The 17505-nt window shown below is 43.1% G+C and overlaps 1 protein-coding gene across 15 annotated transcripts in view; it reads left to right on the forward strand.

Moving 5' to 3' along the window:
* Positions 1-17505, forward strand: part of SVIL (supervillin) — a 305706-nt gene that overhangs the window by 90344 nt on the left and 197857 nt on the right. For 5 of the 15 annotated variants that reach the window (XM_089906340.1, XM_089906337.1, XM_089906344.1 and 2 more), the window contains exon 1: positions 7736-16074. The gene's annotated coding sequence lies outside the window, so the exon portion shown is untranslated. Of the gene's footprint in view, positions 1-7734; positions 16075-17505 lie in introns of those variants that run through there. The other 10 variants (XM_089906335.1, XM_089906333.1, XM_089906334.1 and 7 more) reach the window with 4 other exon arrangements.

Below are 17505 nucleotides of genomic sequence, written 5' to 3' on the forward strand. Positions count from 1 at the left end.
TGCCCTAACCAGGTACGTGGGGGGTTCCTTGCCTTTTGGGAGGTCTGAGGTCTTCTGCCAGCGTTCAGTAGGTGCTCCGTAGGAGTTGTTCCACGCGTAGATGTATTTCTGGTGTATCTGTGGGGAGGAAGGTGATCTCCGCGTCTTACTGTTCCGCCATCTTCCCGGAAGTCTCCGGTATTCCTTATTTTTAAATTTCATTAGTTCTTTTTAGTTTCAGATTGTAATTTTTTCTAAGCATTCTGCATTCTGTTCTTCTTTTATAGTTGCATGTTCTTATGGTTGTGTTCATTGTCTCAAAACTGTGTCAAAATCTTTCGTTTCCTGATAACTAATTCCTTTTTTCACTAATGTAAGTTTACACATTTTGAAAAGAAAGATGTTTTTACCATCATTTAGTGGGTCAGACTACCTGAGTTTAAATCACAGCCTACCTATGTGTGTATGTATGTATATGTGTATAGACATATTAGCTATACTTTATATTACTTTACTAAGTCTTAATTTCCTCATCTATAAAATGGGGATGGTAATAGTACCTATCTTAGATGTTTTAATATGAGAGTAAATGAGATAATAATAATAATTCATGAGATAATGAGAAGTACTTAGCACAGTGGCTTTGATTATCATTTGTAAATATGCCATGTTATTTTAAATTGTTTAGAATCCATTTAATTATTATGTAAAGAGCACTTCTTATCTGTAAACTACTGTTTCTTTGGTTCTTTACTACAACTGCTATAGCTGACGTTATTATTAGCACTACTTCCCTGAATATCTTCAAACAAGCAAGCATAGTAATTAGTAGAAATTAGTTTAGGGCAAAATTAATGGCATGTGGTTTGAAGACATTTAAAGTTTCCTTTCCTTGGAATTTTTCTTCCAACTTTTTAAATTTTGAAAATGTTTAAGCCTCCAGAGAAGTGTGAAGAGCAGTTTAGTGAATCTTGTATACTTTTCACCTGGATTTATCAATGATTTTCCACATACATTTTTTTCCCTTGCTGAATCATTTGAATGTAAATTGCAAGCATCATGAAATTTATCCCTAAATAAATACTTCAGGAATTTCCTAAGAATAAGGACAGCCTCCTTATAACCACAACACCATTATCACACTGAAGAAGATTACCATTACCTCAATAATGTTATCTAATGCACAGTTCCTTAAAAATTTTTTTCCAGTTGTCCAAAAAAATTTTTTATGCCCTCTGCGCCAGACCACCCACATCCAGTTAATGTTCATGCATTTTCGGGGGGTTTGCTTCTCTAGTCTCTTCTAATCTAGAATAGTGACATTGCCATTCTTTATTTTTCATGAAACTGTCTTTTTTTTCAAATTCTGGACTTACAGTCATGACAAATGTCCCACCTTCTGGGTTTGTCTCATTGTTTCCTAATAATGAGTTTCAGTTTGGACACTTTTGTCCAAGAGTGATGTTGTGTATTCATTTAATCACAACGGGAGGCAGGTATAATTAGGTTATCCCACTTCAGGTAACCAAAAGCTTGACCACTTACGGGAAAATCATCAAATGGCTCCATTTTTAAAGGGACAATATAAGTTCCGGATTCACTTTGTACTGTCATTGCAGCAGATTTGGAATCAGGCATTTCTCTATGGAGCCTGGTTCCTTTTGGGGAGTGTACTTAAAAGTCAAGACCTGGGTGCCATGTGTGCTTTTTGCTGAGGTGGTGTCCCAGTGTCTAGGCTTCTTCATTGGACACAGTTAGGAAGTAAATGTAAGAAAAACGTTAGTTCATACTGATATGCTCCCATTCCAACCCATCTTCACATGGTCCTTCCTCACTTTTCTCTAATTCCATATTTGCATCTCCCTTTTCCCACATTGAAAGCCTGGATTTCCAACAGGAAGTGTGTATTTATTCATTTGCTTTATGCTACCTGCAATACACATAGAAGAGTATCTGAATTCCAATTCCGAGGGCACTGCCAACAGGAAATTACAAGTAAGGGTCATGACTTCCTGCAGTTCTTTTTCATCACTAGAAGATGCCTATTCAGAGTATACAATCAAAGCCCTGTGGCTCAGTTACTTGAATTTACTTCCTCTGTTCTTTGTTAGAATTTTAAACTGTTACATATCCTTCTTCCTAAGCAACTATGGGGCTATGCTCTTTCATTTCCTTATTATTTTGTTTATAAATGCTTCAGATGTTTCCAGGTTGAGTTATAGCGTAAGGTTTTGGTAAATTATGTCAGCTAACACATTTACCCATTTTCTTAAGTGAGGGATGCCATGCTCTTTATTAGTCAGACGTTGGTTAGTCACAATGCAGTAGTCCCTTTACAGCTGTAACGGTTTCCAGAAGTGGAGGGAAAGCAATGGGTATAAAATTATTAAGTTTTGAGTTCTCATTCAAACTTCTGTGTATATCATTCAGCCAACAAATACAGCCTGAGACTCAACCAGAGCAGATTGCAGATAAGCTGTAATTTTTAAAGTTTGGTATGGTGAATTTCTGTAAAATTGTGTCTCCTTTATTCCTATTTTAATCCTAATATGAGATAAGAACTATATCTAAGAACTAACTTAACACTATAAGATTCAAGAAAGCATACCTTTATAATAGAACAAGAAATAAAATACAGATTTCCAGCTATACCCTGAATTTGATAATGCTGGAGGAGTCTTTGTCTGAAATTAAACAGAGCTCTAGCTTTTGCAAAGGGAAAGGCACCCAGAATTTATTAGGTCAAACTTAGAAGTTTATGTGTTTGGGGGTGAGAATTTATAATTATTCTTTTAAAATTAGATTTTTCATCTGGTAACAAACAATCACACTGTATCTGTTTCCTGTGGCTGCTGTAACAAATTACCACAGGCTTAATGGCTTAAACGATGCAGATTTATTCCTTTACAGTCCCAGAGGTCAGAAGTCCAAAATGAGTCTTACAGGGATAAAATCAAGTTTTAGCAGGACCAGTTCCTTCTGGAGCCTCCCAAGGGGATTCTGTTTCTTTGTCTTTTTCAACATCTAGTGTCTTCCTTTTTTAAAGCATATCTCTCCAGTCTGTTCCCATCCTCGTATCCTTTTCTTCTGTAGTTAATATCCCTCTGCCTCTTCCTGTGAGGACATTGGTGATTATGTTGGGCCCACCCAGATAATGCAGGATAATTTCCCCATCTCAAGATCCTTAACTTTGTTACATCTGCAGAGTCTTTGCCGTGTTAGGTAACCTTCACAGCTTCCAGGGATTAGGACATGAATGTCTTTTTTCTTGGGGGGGGGGAGCAATTATTCAGTTTACCATACACATCTTTTTCCTTCTGACCATGAATATTTATGCTGCTTACATTACCTTTGCACTGCATATCTCTTTGGGAAAGTTGCAAATTAAAGGAAAAATGACCCCCCCCCCCGCCCGCCATGTTTTCCTTTAATTACCAATATTCAGAGATAAAGAACGTCTAACACTTCATGGTTTCTGTTCCATGCATTCAAAAAATAATTGTAAAGCTCTCATTTCTGCTCTCCTGACGTTTCAAAAGGTATTAATGTGTTTAAAATTGGTACCACATGGACATGGTTTAAAAAGATCCACTGCAAGCATCTCAACTTAAATATAACACCAGTGTATAAATGAAGGGTAATTTTTTAAAAATTGCTTCCTTAAATGTATTAAAAGTTAAAGTAGCACCCCCTGAGGACTCCTGAGAGGTATCTGCACATGTCTTTTGGTTTAGGAGACCAGGCCTTGAGTCACTCTGGGTTATCTTTGCTGATGGAGGAAGCAATGAAATTGAGCAGTTACCCGAACGACCAGGGAGGGGTTCAGTCCTAATTCAGTGTGAGCTCGAGCTTACGTTCTGATCACATAACCTTCCTCGCTCTTTTCTGCCTACCTCTCCCCCACCCGGCTCCCACCCTCGCCAGGGACGTGGGTCCATTAGATTGTGCCAAGGAGGATTTCGTGCTTTGTATGTATGTGGTTTTTTCCAAATCACCTGGTTCCGGAGAAGAGAGGAAGAAGTGGCAGTAATTGCTCGAGTCCTGGGTACCGGGCACTGTGCCAGGGGAGCTGACACAACCCCATTGGCAGTGGCTGTACCCATTTTATGTGAGTAAAAGGAGGGAGCAGGATTTCCCCCTGAGGCCTGCCCGTCTCCTCTGCTCCTGGGGGTGATGATTTGCTCCCATGAACTTCCTCTGTGATTTAGGACGGCTTTTCCAACTTCCTCGACCTTTGACCTTGGCGGTGGGATTGGCCATCCTGGCACATGTATCCTCACAGCGTCCACTGGTCACACACACACCTTCTCTGAGCAGGGATGCAAAGAACAAGGTGTCCCTACCCTCCTGGAGTTTTCAGACTGGAAGGGGAGACAGACATGAGCAGTGGACCAAGAAATCCAGGCTTACAAATGTGCTAGGTGCTCAGAAGGGTGCTGTGTGGAAAATGGGTTAGGGGGTGGGGGGAGAAACCTACTTTACACTGGTGGTCAGGGAGGGCTTCTTGGAGGAGGCGCCATCTGAAGCAAAATCTGAAATCTAAGGAACAGTCATACCATGAAGAGCATTGCTGGTGGCACTGGCTGTGTGTGCAAGAGCCCTGTGTGTATACGTTCACTGCACGTGTGGAACTTCAGTGTACTTTTGTTCATACATCTTCTTCCCTCCCTCCCCTTCCCAAGACAGAGGCAGTGCATTTGTCACTGTCCCTCCAAAGCTGAGTGTTTTGTGGATGAATGATTGAGTCTCCAGGGTAATATTATTCAGTTGTTGCATCTTCTGTCCTGGCTTTGTTATTGGAAAAGTTTGTGTCCCAGGATTATTCCCTCAAATAAAAGTGAACAATAGTTCATTTTTCTGTTTCACCGGTAAATGGTTTTCTTGGTTGTGGGTGAAATGAACAACTGGGGGGAAATGATCAATAACCAAAGAAATTAAATTCTAGATGGAATTTGGGGAAAAAATAATTGAGAACCTACTCTATATGAGGGCCTGTGTTAGGTGCTTTGGAGATTAAAAAAAAAAGAGAGAGAAAATAATCCCTGCTAGTGAGGCAGACATGGTGTAAACATTTCCAAAGTATTGTAAAACAACCTATTTTCTGTCACCTGTTAGTGCATGCTCAGTTCCTAAGTGAACACGCACACACACTTGTGAGATGCTATGGATTTGCAGAGTGGCGTGAGCTCTGTGGACTGGAAAACTTAATAGGAATTCACAGATTTGGTTGAGAGAAGAGTGGTTGCAGTTTAAGGGTAAAATGTGGGCATGCCCAGCCCACAGAAGTAAGAAATAGCAGTGAACTTCTGTGTTGATAAATGTCTTAGACTGTTTGGGCTGCTATAACAGAACACCGTAGACTGGGTGCCTAAATAACAGATGTGTTTCTTGCAGTCCTGGAGGCTGGAAGCTCAAGGTCAAGGTGCTGGCGTATCCGGCGTCTAGTGAAGACCCGCTTCCAGGCTCATAGATGGCTAGCTGTCTTTTCCTCGTGTTCTCACATGGTGGAAGGGGCCAGAAAGCTCTCTGGTGTCTCTTACCAGGGCACTAATCCCATTTGTGAGGGCTCCACCCTCATGACCTACTCAACTCCCAAACCCCACCTCCTAATACTTTCACACTGAGGGTTAGGTTTCAACATATGAATTTGTGGGGGACAAAACATTCAGTCTAAAGCAATAAACACCCAGGTCAAGGACACATCTGACAGCTACCTCCCCGTAGAGACTTGGCATTTTCCACTGAATGGATTGTTTTTCAGGGCTGCTGAGGCATTCCAGATGGGATGGGCAACATCCCATGTTTTAGGACTCTGTTATTTGCAGGTGGATCCAGTGATTGCCCACTGATGCTTCCCTCTACCCCTTTGAGGCCACCAACGTCTGGACCCTTCCCCTAGCAGAGGTCGCCTGCCCAGGGCCACATGTCCGCCCCACTGGCCCCTCGCTGGGCTCTTTGTTCTGAGCCCAGAGCCCCGGTAGGTGCTGGAGCACCCTGAGGACTGGCCAACAGAGGGGCCTTTGTTCTGTCCTCCTGCCCTTTCTCTGCTTCAGTCATCATGAATGGAGGGCACATGAGTGGAGAACAGGAATGCATTTGGGGTGGAAGAAGCGATTTTCAAGAGGGGGTTTCTGACAACAGGTGGTGTTGATGGCTGAGGGCTGACAGTTCCCTATCAGCAGAGACAGCGTGTGCAGGGGGTGTGCTCAGTCTCTGGTATTTGACCCTGAATTGACCTGAGTTACTTTCAAATCCAGTGTTAGGACCTTCAATAACCGAACCCAGAGAAATTTTAAAAGACTGATAAAAAAACATGCAAGTGGGGGAAGAATCCTGGGTCTGTTTTAAAGTTAGAAATTTTTTCTTTGTTTTTTTATTATTATTTTTTTTAACAAAAACTATGCTGTTTCCTGTATTAAAAATAAACACCTAGATTATTTCACATTACCCCTAAGTCTGTATTGGGCCCCCTCATATTTTGGGAGTATCTTGATTGAGATCCTAAGATCCAAGTTTGGAATTTCTTTTGGTTTTGGTTTTGGTTTTTTTGTTTTTTTTTTTCTTTTTAAACAGCAAAGTGAAAGTAAATGTTTATCCATTTAATGAACATTTATTTGTTAGGCAGCCTGTCAAATTCCTCAGAATCTGTGCCACGAAGCAAGATCAGGGAGACTCCATCCCTGCGTCTCTAGAGTTTTGGGCACTTCCAGAAGGGCAGACATGCAGAAAACAATGTGTCAGCGTCGGGCTGCGAGTTGAAGGTTTGCACCAGGGACAGGAGCCACTCAGAGCCAGGGATGGGTCTGGTGGTCAGATTGTCCACAGACAATACATTGGAAAGTCATGAAAGATCAAAGGTCTGTGAGCTTTGTCGGTTTAGGGATTTCTTATCACTGTCACCATAATATATCTTGGACTGATGCCCATTAGGGTGGCCTTATTTATGAAGTGGAATAACTTCATTGATTATTCCTACCCCATCTGATCAACCTCATCAACTTGTGATCGGAGCTAACATCCCGATTCCGGCTGTAGTTCCCTCGGGGTCCAGGGAGTGAGTGATGGGATAAGTGCAGAAGCTTGGGCCTGTAGTGGGCGGCTGCTCCGTGGGCCATCCCATCCAGGAGTTCACCTCCTGCAGAATCCAGCGGGGAGGTCACTGTCTCTGCCCCTGGTCTCCAAGGGATGGTTTTGGTTCAGGTTCCTCCGGGATGTCTGAGTGCCACAGGGAGACAGAAGACAGAAGCTTGTGCTGTTGGGTGTGCAGTTTTTTTTCTTTCAGGAGCTTTTCCGGTTTTGATGGGACATTTATTCCAAAAGTAGCACTTGCTCTAACCTTTATAGATGTCTTTATGAGGCTTTAGCCTGGGACAGTTCCCTGGGAAACACCATGGCTCGTTGTTTTTCAAGATGCCGCCACATCCTGTCTGACAGAATTCTTTAAAAACTATTTTACACAATCCTTCAAATTTATTAGAATGTCACAATATAAGAAAAGATAACTTGGAGCCTTATAATTAAACCATTTAATTTTAAGGTTTCAAGCATCAAGTTCGAACAATTTTCTGCCTAAAATAAGTGACTGTTTTACGAGTGTATTTGAGAACAATTATTTTCTGTTGAAATGTGGAGAATCTTTCTGGGTGGGAAATGGTAACTGGTTATATTATTAGATATAAGATTTTTCTCTTTCCTATTAAAAAAAGCAACAGTCTTATGTTTCTTGAGGAACGTTGGGGGTTACACATCTCCCCGCCCCCCCCCCCCCCCCAGCTCAAACTAGCTTAAGCAAAACATGGAGTTTGTTGGCTTATAAACTAGGGAAATGCAAGGGTGAACGTGGCTTCAGACGAGGCTCAGGTGCCCTCTGGGGGATGGGCCTGAAAGATGGCTGCTGGCGGTTCTTACAGCTTCGACCCAAAAAGAAAGAAGAAAGACCCTCTTTCTTCCTGTGCAGCTTAATCAGGTCCTGTGAAAGCAGTCCCTTTGGCCTGGGTCATGCGCCCATGGCTGTACCCAGAGGGCTCGGCTGCCATGCAGGGTGCATCCTTGCAGTGAGGGGTCGGGGGGGCGTGATGGTGGGAGAGAGGAGGAAGACGGGCCTGCTGTTGTTAGGGCACCTGGTGTTTGAGGGATGGAGGATAGAGAAGAGGAAAATGGCAGCCCCAGTGGGACCTGCTGCTTGTTGGAGCCTTGGGATTACGTGGGCCCAGTTAGAGCGCTTCTCCAACTTGCGTTTATGTAAGTATCCGAAGAGCCAAGAAGGATGCACTTATGATCGGGGCTGAGGGCGGTACAGAGTAGCAGGTAGATGCTGTCTTCCAGAAAGCGTGGAGATAGTATGCATTTCTTCCCTGCTTTATAGGCTACGGCAGGGGGTTCACGGAGCAGGTGCCCAGAGCTCTTCCTGTGGCATTCCTAGGCTCCTGTTGGCAGAAAGATTATGCAGGTATGTCTCCTCGGTGAGAAGGTGCCTCTGGGGTCATGTGGTGGTTAGAGTGTTAGGGGAAAATACTCATCCAAGGGCTTTCTCTCAGTGAAAAACGTGACCGAGGATGACCTTCATTTTACCGTGAATTTCCAGCCCACACAGACGAAGGTAGAGCTCGGACGTCCCCTCAAGAACCGCCTTCATCCAGCTCTCCTTTTGATTGCTTTTGATTTCAGCAGTTTGTCTTGTGCGGTGAGCACTCCGTCTTGGTGAAATATCCGCTAAAGAAGCCGACATTTTGAGCCCCTCTGTATTTTAGGCGAGTTAATTTCCTTTATCTGTGTTTATATTCTTCATCGTGTCCTCTTTTTCTTCTTTTTCCTTTTTGAAGAAAAACAGCTGTTCTCCCCTGAGTTTGGAAGCCTCCCTTCATCTTTACCTGGTCACTCAGACGCCATCAGTGTAAACTTTGAAAATCACTCTCCAGTTTCTTATTTGTCTAAAGGGAGGGTTTCGAGCCCAAACCACTGTTCATTTGGTTTGGTGTCTTCTCTTCACAGACTAGCATTTTCACCCACCGACGTACCCAGAGGAAACAGCGCAGCAGGTGCCCCTGACCCCAGGTACACCGAGGCCTGGACTTGAACTGTCTCCCGTTCTCCTGCCCGGAGATTTGGCCCTGCTTGGCTTCCCGTCCAGTGTTTCCACCTCCACCAATACCACTCGCTAAAAAGTCTAGCAAATCGGGCTGAAAAAACCCTCGGTCGGTTTGGCCTCAGCCTGTCCGGCCCTGTCATTAAAACCATAGCCGTTGTTCAGTTATTAAAATCCGTTCTTGTATTCAGCTCTCAGACACAATCCAGCCCATCCACCAGTTGTTCAGATCCGTCTTGAGCGCTTCCAAATCCGTGGTCTTATGGTGTCGTTTGATGACTGCTTTTCCAGCCGGGCCGGCTCCCCTTGGCTTAAATGGTGCAGCCAAACGGGCACCGGACGCCTCCCCACCTTATCACCTGTTAACGACACTTTTTCTGTCCACCTTGATTCTGAAACGGAGCTTGAGGGAAACTTCAGGCAACTTTTCATTTGCTCACGTGGATGTGATTCCACTGTCTACCCCTTGCCACCTGAACAGCTTTTTATATACAAGCGATGGGATTTATTTCCCTTCAAAGTTTGCCTCTTTTGGGGGGGAGTGAGATGATTCAGGCAGCGGGGGTTTTCTGGTGGGAGACATCAAGCTTATTCACCCTCTGAAATGACAAATTAGCATTTTAAATGAGTTAATTTAATTTTAAATTAACATTCTAAAGAGCTTGGCTGCGGAGACCCCCCTGGTTTTTGCTGCATCTTCATTCCTAATCTCTCTTCACTTTGTGGAATCCAGGGGCCCACCGTCTAGCGGAAAGTGTGCTCTGAGCCCCCGACTCTGATGCAGTAGTTTCCTAACTCCTGGCCTCAGAAATGCCATGAGCAGTGCGGTTATTTGCAGGAGAGAGAGGCACCTGGCTCTGCAGTGGCTCCTTGGTCCTCTCTCTCCCTTTTGCCGTCTCTTCTTCTGAATCCACAGTTACTTCCAAAAGCTCAGTTTCCTTACGTTTCTGTCCCTAACGTCGTGCAGTTCATGTCAACCTCTCACCTCGAGGCTTCCCACACGTTCCAAATTCTCCTTTAGTTTCCCTTTTCCCCTGTGGTTATATAAAGACAGCATTAAATCGTGTTTTGCAAAACACTGGACGAAGCAACTGTAACTATTAATGTTTGTTATTCCCATCCTTGTTTACGTAGGTATGCCTCTTCCTACTGGGGTGCACTGTTCACCCGTCTTTATTCCCAGGGGCGTCTCTGTGCGATGCGGGGCGATGATTGCCTTTCAGAAACCTCACTGTCCTCCTCAGTGCATCGTAGCGTCTAGAAGCTGGAACTTATCAGTCAGCCTGCGGTGGCTTGGGGCAAAACGCTCCATCTCTTAAGCGTGCCGCTAAAATGGGGATCATGTCGAATGATGAATGGAGATTTGACTAATGCTGGTAATGACCTTGCACAGGCCACGTGCACATGTACCCATACTTCTTGCAGTAGCAACTCCCGCTCCTCTGGCTTTTCTCACATTTGAAAGCATCATATTTAAGAAGAATGCGTTGGGGACGGTTTCTAGCGGTGGGAGGACAGGCTGGAATTTCACAGGTGTCCTGTGTGTGTGCAGTTGCGATTAACCATAGCCATTTGGTGCTAGATTTCAGTAAGGTCTAGAACAATCCCCTCTCACCCTCCTACCTTGAGAGCCCTGCAGGGGTCCCTCTCTCTACGCTGCTACCTGACACCATTCTGCTTGGTAACCAGCCCTCTCTTTCCTCCTGTTTCTGCATCTCTAGGAAAATACTTAAATAAGAAATCAAGAATTTCTATTTGAAGAACTAGCCAGTGTGAAGGTATTTGATGTCTTCACAATTAAAGTCTTCTTTGCTATGTTTGTGTGTTGGAGGGGGGAAGAATATTCTAGACTGTTTTGCTTTTTTTCCTCCTCCTTCCCTCCCTACTCTTCCTCCCCAAATCCCCCCAAATCAATACACAGCACAGAGGTCCTGTGTGGCTCTGGCATGTGGACAAGTTGCTTCTCAGTTTCCTGATCTGTAAAATGGGGATATTATGGATTTTAAATGAGTTAACGTATGGAAAATAGTGCCTGATGCTATGTCAGCGTTAGTGATCATTAAACCCAAATCGTAAGGGTCCTTTCTCTTCCGGAGTAACTGTTAGGGAAAAGGATTTTAGAATGCTGCATTCTGAAGTATTACTTTTTCTGTATTTTCACAGTAATAAAAGACATTCCCAGTCACAGTTTTGGTTGGAAAGGATCAGCTCTAAGTAGAGAAAATATTCAGTATCTAAGGCAGCTTCTCCCAAGAGAATGTAGAAAGGTACTCTATTTTGTATGTAGCAGGAAAAAGAAGAATAATGAAGCACCTGAATATTCTGTGTCCAAAGCACTGTGCCACACACTTGACACTTTAAAGCCAGTAAGAATCTTACGACTTTGTTCCTGTAGCCATTTTACAGAGGAGTAAAGAGGTTTGGCAAGGTGAGGAAATGTGCCCCAGCTAGGAAGCGTTTCAAGGCAATCTGTGGGATTCCTGAGCCCACCTGGTCCCCCTGCTTAGAGAGTGTGAGGATGCTCCCTCCCTTGTGGCTAGAAGATGCTGAGCAGACAGGGGAGGGTTAGTCACGTTTATTAGCATCTTCGTGACGTCATCTCTTAGGGCTGATAGGAAGTTTAGTGGTGCATTTCCTTCTAAAGGCAGTTTTAATGTTGACAAACACCTGCTTCTAAGTCAGTTGGCCGAAAATAAGGAGCCCAATCCATGGTTTCCTGTTTCCTGTGGTTTGGTCAAGCTTCCCTGCACAAACACTTCCTGTTTAGAGCAGTAAAACAGGCAAACTTCTCCCCTGAGGTTGGCAGTAACTTACCTGAGTCAGTAGAGCAGGGATTCCCTTGGTCCTTGAATTTCCGCTAGTTCACTGATTCCACTCCAGGAAGGGGGACCAGAGCAGAGGGCTCATCTGATTCATTTAGCATGAGTCTCAAGTATTTGGGAAGGTGATTTTGAGCAGTTTCTTTTTACTGTTCTTAGACCGCAGTGGTGAAATAATTCAAGCATCTGCCTGGTATTCCCCACCTTTGTTCTTCAGCCTCTGATGGCTGTGGGAACTGGGAGCTTTGTGGTCCTTCCTGGAAGGAAGCTTTAGTTACATCTGAATCCTGAGTCATACATTCGTACTCATTTGCAAAGTAAATTTGACAGCAAGACTGAGTCAATAATTTTGGCCTTGACCTTTGAGACAGGATTAGTAAACAAACTGCATCATGAATTGTTTATTATTTCGGTCACAGCAGCTAGAAACTTTCCAAGAAGGGAATCCTTCAAATTGATTATCCCACATACTTTAAGGTGTGTTTGTCATTGATTATTTAGACGCTTAGTATTGTTACGGATTTGGAAAATAAAAGAAAAACATATCTTTCTACTATAGAACATTGTAGTTTTATTTAATGGAAAAAAAGATTCTCTTTCTTTCTTTATTCTTCTAGAAGAAAACGTTCCACGAAATAATTGATGCTTCTAAAATGAAACCTTGTGTTTTCATGATACTAGAAGCCCTTTTATTATCTGAGTGAATGTTAAACAGCCCTGAATAGCAACCATTTTCGCGTAATAAACATTTTGAGCACAGGGAAACTCAGCCAACTTGATTGTTCTCAGTTGAAGTTCAGACCAGGAATTATACAGAACCACAGATAATTGCAGATGACAGAATCAATCACAGGATGCAAAGTAACCACTATTAAGTACCTTATGTAGCTTTTTTCATGGTTATGTTCAAATAAAATAGGGTGTAAAATTTAATTATGTAATTCAGAATGGTAAATACGTTATTACACTTTCGCACTTTTTAAAGGAATTGAGACAAATATAGTCATTTGTAATTTTGTAACCTCTTTATTTTGTATAAAATAAAATATAAAATGCATTATTTTTTATGGCAGAGGGGCAAACTAAAAACACACTGTCCCCTGATATTTCATATTCTGGATCTAAAGTTCCTGCTCCTAAAAGGTGTGCTTGGCTTGAAATGAGATAAATACCCTGCGTATTACTGATTTATACTTTAAGAAATTATTTCTGACGATTCTACAGCAGGTGCTTGTTATCTGAGGATAATTAGAGCCAGAAAAAGGCCATTTAAATTGAATCCACTTAAATGGGGACCAAAATTTCATAATACAATCTTTAAAAGCTTTGGGACTTTATCTTGCCCAAAACTCTGAATATCATGAAAATAATTCTTTTAGTTTATATTTAACACAATTTAGAAGATCATTTTGACCATGGCTAACTCCTAGAATGAGCAATGCAAAAATCAAGGATTGATTGATTGGAGAGGAATACATTTTTAGACAAAATTGTATGATAGTATATCGTGGTACTTTTTAAATCCCGTTTGACATTGACATCACATCTTCAAGCTGGTCAGTTTTACAGGAATATTTGAGGTCCTAGTCATTTTCCTTTGGGCCCTTTAGATTCCTTACTCTTAAACTCTTTCTGTATTGAAATCCCTGTCTCACCACCAACTTAAAATGTTTTTCTTAAAGATTGTTGCTACATCCACCTTCTCAGTCCCCACTTGCCCTTGTTTCACTTGTTATTGGGGAAGTTCTCTAATGCCGTTTTGATTAACCTTGTGAAATTCTGTGTTTGGAGGGCAAGATTTGCAATCAGGAAAGATGCTGACGGTGAACAAGGATGGAATTTTGAGTGGGAATTCAAGTCATTTAAATGACTTGATATTAGGAAATACCGTAGAGTTTTGAAGGTGTGCTTCCCTAAAAAAGCTCCTAACCACGTGGGTTTTTGGACAGTGACCTCTCAGATAACCGGGACCCCCTGATTTATTTGCATGAGTCCATTGCAGTGTGTTCTGAAGAGAAGGCAGATTCATGAGTGGGGACCTCCCCATGCTGGTCTCAGTTCTGCCAGGAAGTAGGTTTATGACCATGGATAAGTCACTTAACTTCTTTTGGTATAATTTACTAATCTGTGAAATGAAAAGCTTGAGTCACTTAACTTCTTTTGGTATAATTTACTAATCTGTGAAATGAAAAGGTTGAGCTAATGTCCCTTCTGGTGACAAGACTCTGTGATTCTGAAGTGTTGCATACTTTTTAAATTTTTTATTTATATTTGGCCACGTTGGGTCTTCACGCGTGGGCTTTCTCTAGGTGCAGAGAGTAGGGACTGCTCTTCGTTGCGGTGCGGTGGCTTCTCTTGTTGCGGAGCACGGGCTCTAGGCGTGCAGGCTTCAGTAGTTGCGGCACGCGGGCTCAGTAGTTGTGGCACGCGGGCTCAGTAGTTGTGGCTCTCGGGCTCTAGAGCGCAGGCTCAGTAGTTGTGGCGCACGGGCTTAGTTGCTCCGCGGCATGTGAGATCTTCCCAGACCAGGGCTCGAACCCGTGTCCCCTGCATTGGCAGGCAGATTCTTAACCACTGCGCCACCAGGAAGGCCCAGTGTTGCACACTTTAAGCCTGGGAACAGCTTTATCACTCTGTTCTCATAGAGTCCTAGAATTTAATAATCATCAACCAACTCTTTCTTGTAGTTTATTTGTGCTAAATATAGATTTGTAGATATCTATATATAATTATAAGATGTATAAATATATATCTATATATAATAATTTCCATAGCTACATCCATATGTGATGATAAATCAGCACTTTGGAACAATTTTAAATTCTGCTTTTTTCAATTGGGTTATAAGTGTTTGCCTATCTATTGTAATCTTAATATCTTTCTCTTTTTCACATTGATCTGTTCTAGTGACTGCCATTAATAACAATAATAATAACCCATTGAGTACACGTGTTTTGATATACTTCAATATATCCTGCCCAGTATATCCTGGCAACGGAGCATCTCTGTACTTTAGAGTTTGGAGAGAGTTTTGGCTTCATGTTACCGGGGACATCTCTGTAGGTAGACAGTTATGTAAAAAGAGCTTCTCATCCCGGTAGCACAGTTCTGTGTGCACTGAGGTACTGAAATGCCTTTAGTTGCTACTGTAAACAGGAAGAAACATACTAAGGCAAAGGTCTGGCTAAGAGAAGCAGGGGGAGGTGCAAGGAAAGCTGGAAGGACATTGCTTTTGCTGCGGCCAGCAGGGCAGATCGAGATCCCAGGGAGTCTGGCGTAAATAAAGAAAGCTGGGAAGGACACACAACCGGGTTCTGGATGCGTTTTCAGAGGCAGGGTTGTCCCTGCCACACTGCAGCTCGTATTCAGTCACCCAGGAGTGCTGGTGACCTTTGGCTTCTGAAGTTGCACTGCGCCAGGTCCAGAGAACAAAGCCACCAGACATCAGCAGGGAGGAGAAGATGTGCTCGCTCACCGCAGTGAGGCAGCCACAGACTGAATTAGCGGATGTTGCGTGGTTAAACGCGGCAGCACTTTTAATTTTAATTCTAGATCTGGGAGATTTTCAGTGCATCCTTGGGGGATAGGAGTTTGTTCATCCGTTAAAATCCGATTTGCTCCCTCTTATCAAGATGAAGAAAGCATAACTGACACTCTTCGCGCCGCTCTGGTCTCTGGGTGTTGGGTCGCCTGCGTGTGCGGGTGAACAGCTTGTGATGCTTTTTGACGTAACTTGTCACAACGGTGACGTGGTTAGTGAGAAAGAAAGGGAACTCCTTGTTGCTGAAATCGGGCGTAACTTGGTTGTTTACAGTAGCTGAAGGCAAATGTTTCGAGTTAAGTCAGGTTAATCAAGGCAGTTTTAGTCGTGGTCAAAATGATCAAGTAGAAAAAAACCGTTATAGAAATTGTCAGTTTCACTTCCTGTTGTGCGAGGCCTTATGCGAGTGAGGGATATTGATAAAGTCGGGTGAAGTCCAGTATTTTCAGAGGTTAACTTAAGGCAAATGAATTTATTCCATCTCACGTATGTATTCCTCAGCTTTAGAAGTTACATCCTATAATTAAATATATATATATATATTTTTTCAGATTCTAGCTACATTGGAGACTGGTCGTTTTCTGAAACTAAAGGAGAAGCCCAGGAAGGGATGATGAATTCTTTTTGAGTTTCGAGCCACAGAATAAAAAGTAAGTATTGATCATTTCACAATGTGTTTGCAATGCCGTTGTGTCGACCAGCTGCAAAAGCAGCACACAGATAACCAGGAGTCTTGGATATTTGCTGTCACCAAAAACCAACTCGTACTATTCTGATTACTTGTGGGATTTTTTTTTTTTTAAACAAAACTTAGCATATTGTTTTAAAATAAGCTTTCCAGGTAGGTATGCCGGAGCGTTAAGGTGGGACCCAGCTGAGTAATTTACTTTTTTTCTTAGACTGCATCCCTGGGCACATCTCCCAGGCTTGGTCTGTGTGACATGCCCACATTTAGAGAGAGAATGCGAGAATTTCCAAGATAGAAGTTAGAGAAAGACAGCTAAAGTGTAGGGACTCATTTTAATCACACATAGATTTGATAAAACGTAATCACCGGCAGCTGCCTTACACTGTCCCCAGATGCAGGGCACTTAAGCCCCACGACGGCTGCTGCCCCCTACCCCAGACCCACCCTGTCTTTGGCTGGACCCCAGGAGCAGCCCCCTCCCCCAGCCCCCTCATCCTAAAGCTGGGTATCCTCTCCCGGCCAGAAGTCCTCGCTGGATGCGCTCGTTCCCGTTTCCCAGAACTCACAGCAAAAACTCAGGACCACCGTTAGCTCACTTACTGTTTCCCGAAAGATTGCCTTTCCAAACTCTCTTGGCAGTCTTTGGTCCTTATGAACAGTGACAATTCCTGCTCTCAGCGCGTCCATTTATTTTCCCCCTCTTCTTTAGATCGCTCTGCTTAATGATTGGATTTATAGCTAAAAAGAAATCATCTTTAAATTAATATTGATCTACATTTTTTTAAGCCAAATCAATTTTAGGGCCCATGGGCTGAGGGTGTAAATAAATATCCGGAGAATTTTTGAACCTCTGACTGTCTAGTGAACAGGCTGCCCTGCCTGGAGGAGGACCTCTGTTGATGGAGGTATTTCTATAGAAACTGCACATCTGTCTGACAAGGATGTTCCAGGAAAGGAGCCTGGCTGGATTTGGGACAAGGTTTCCTAGGTTCCAAACAAAAGGAATTCAGCAGTTTCTCAGTTGATGGCCCAAAGGAAGCAAAGTGGTCTGTGTGTGTGTGTGTGTGTTTCTTTTAAATTCACATATTTTAAAAATTAAGCAAATATAGAGACTTCCCTGGTGGTCCAGTGGTTAAGACTCCATGCTTACAATGCAGGGGGCACAGGTTCCATCCTGGGTCAGGGAACTAGGATCCTGCATGCCACGTGGCGCAGCCAAAAAATAAAAAAAAAAATTAAAAAAAAAAAAAAGAATAGGGGCTTCCCTGGTGGTGCAGTGGTTAAGAATCTGCCTGCCAATGCAGGGGACACGGGTTCGAGCCCTAGTCTGGGAAGATCTCACATGCCGCGGAGCAACTAAGCCCGTGCGCTACAACTGCTGAGCCTGCACTCT

This window comes from Delphinapterus leucas, chromosome 2, assembly GCF_059928025.1.
Source record: "Delphinapterus leucas isolate spDelLeu-1000000601 "Yukka" chromosome 2, BTC_Dleu_Yukka2, whole genome shotgun sequence".
Classification (NCBI taxonomy): Eukaryota; Metazoa; Chordata; class Mammalia; order Artiodactyla; family Monodontidae; genus Delphinapterus; species Delphinapterus leucas.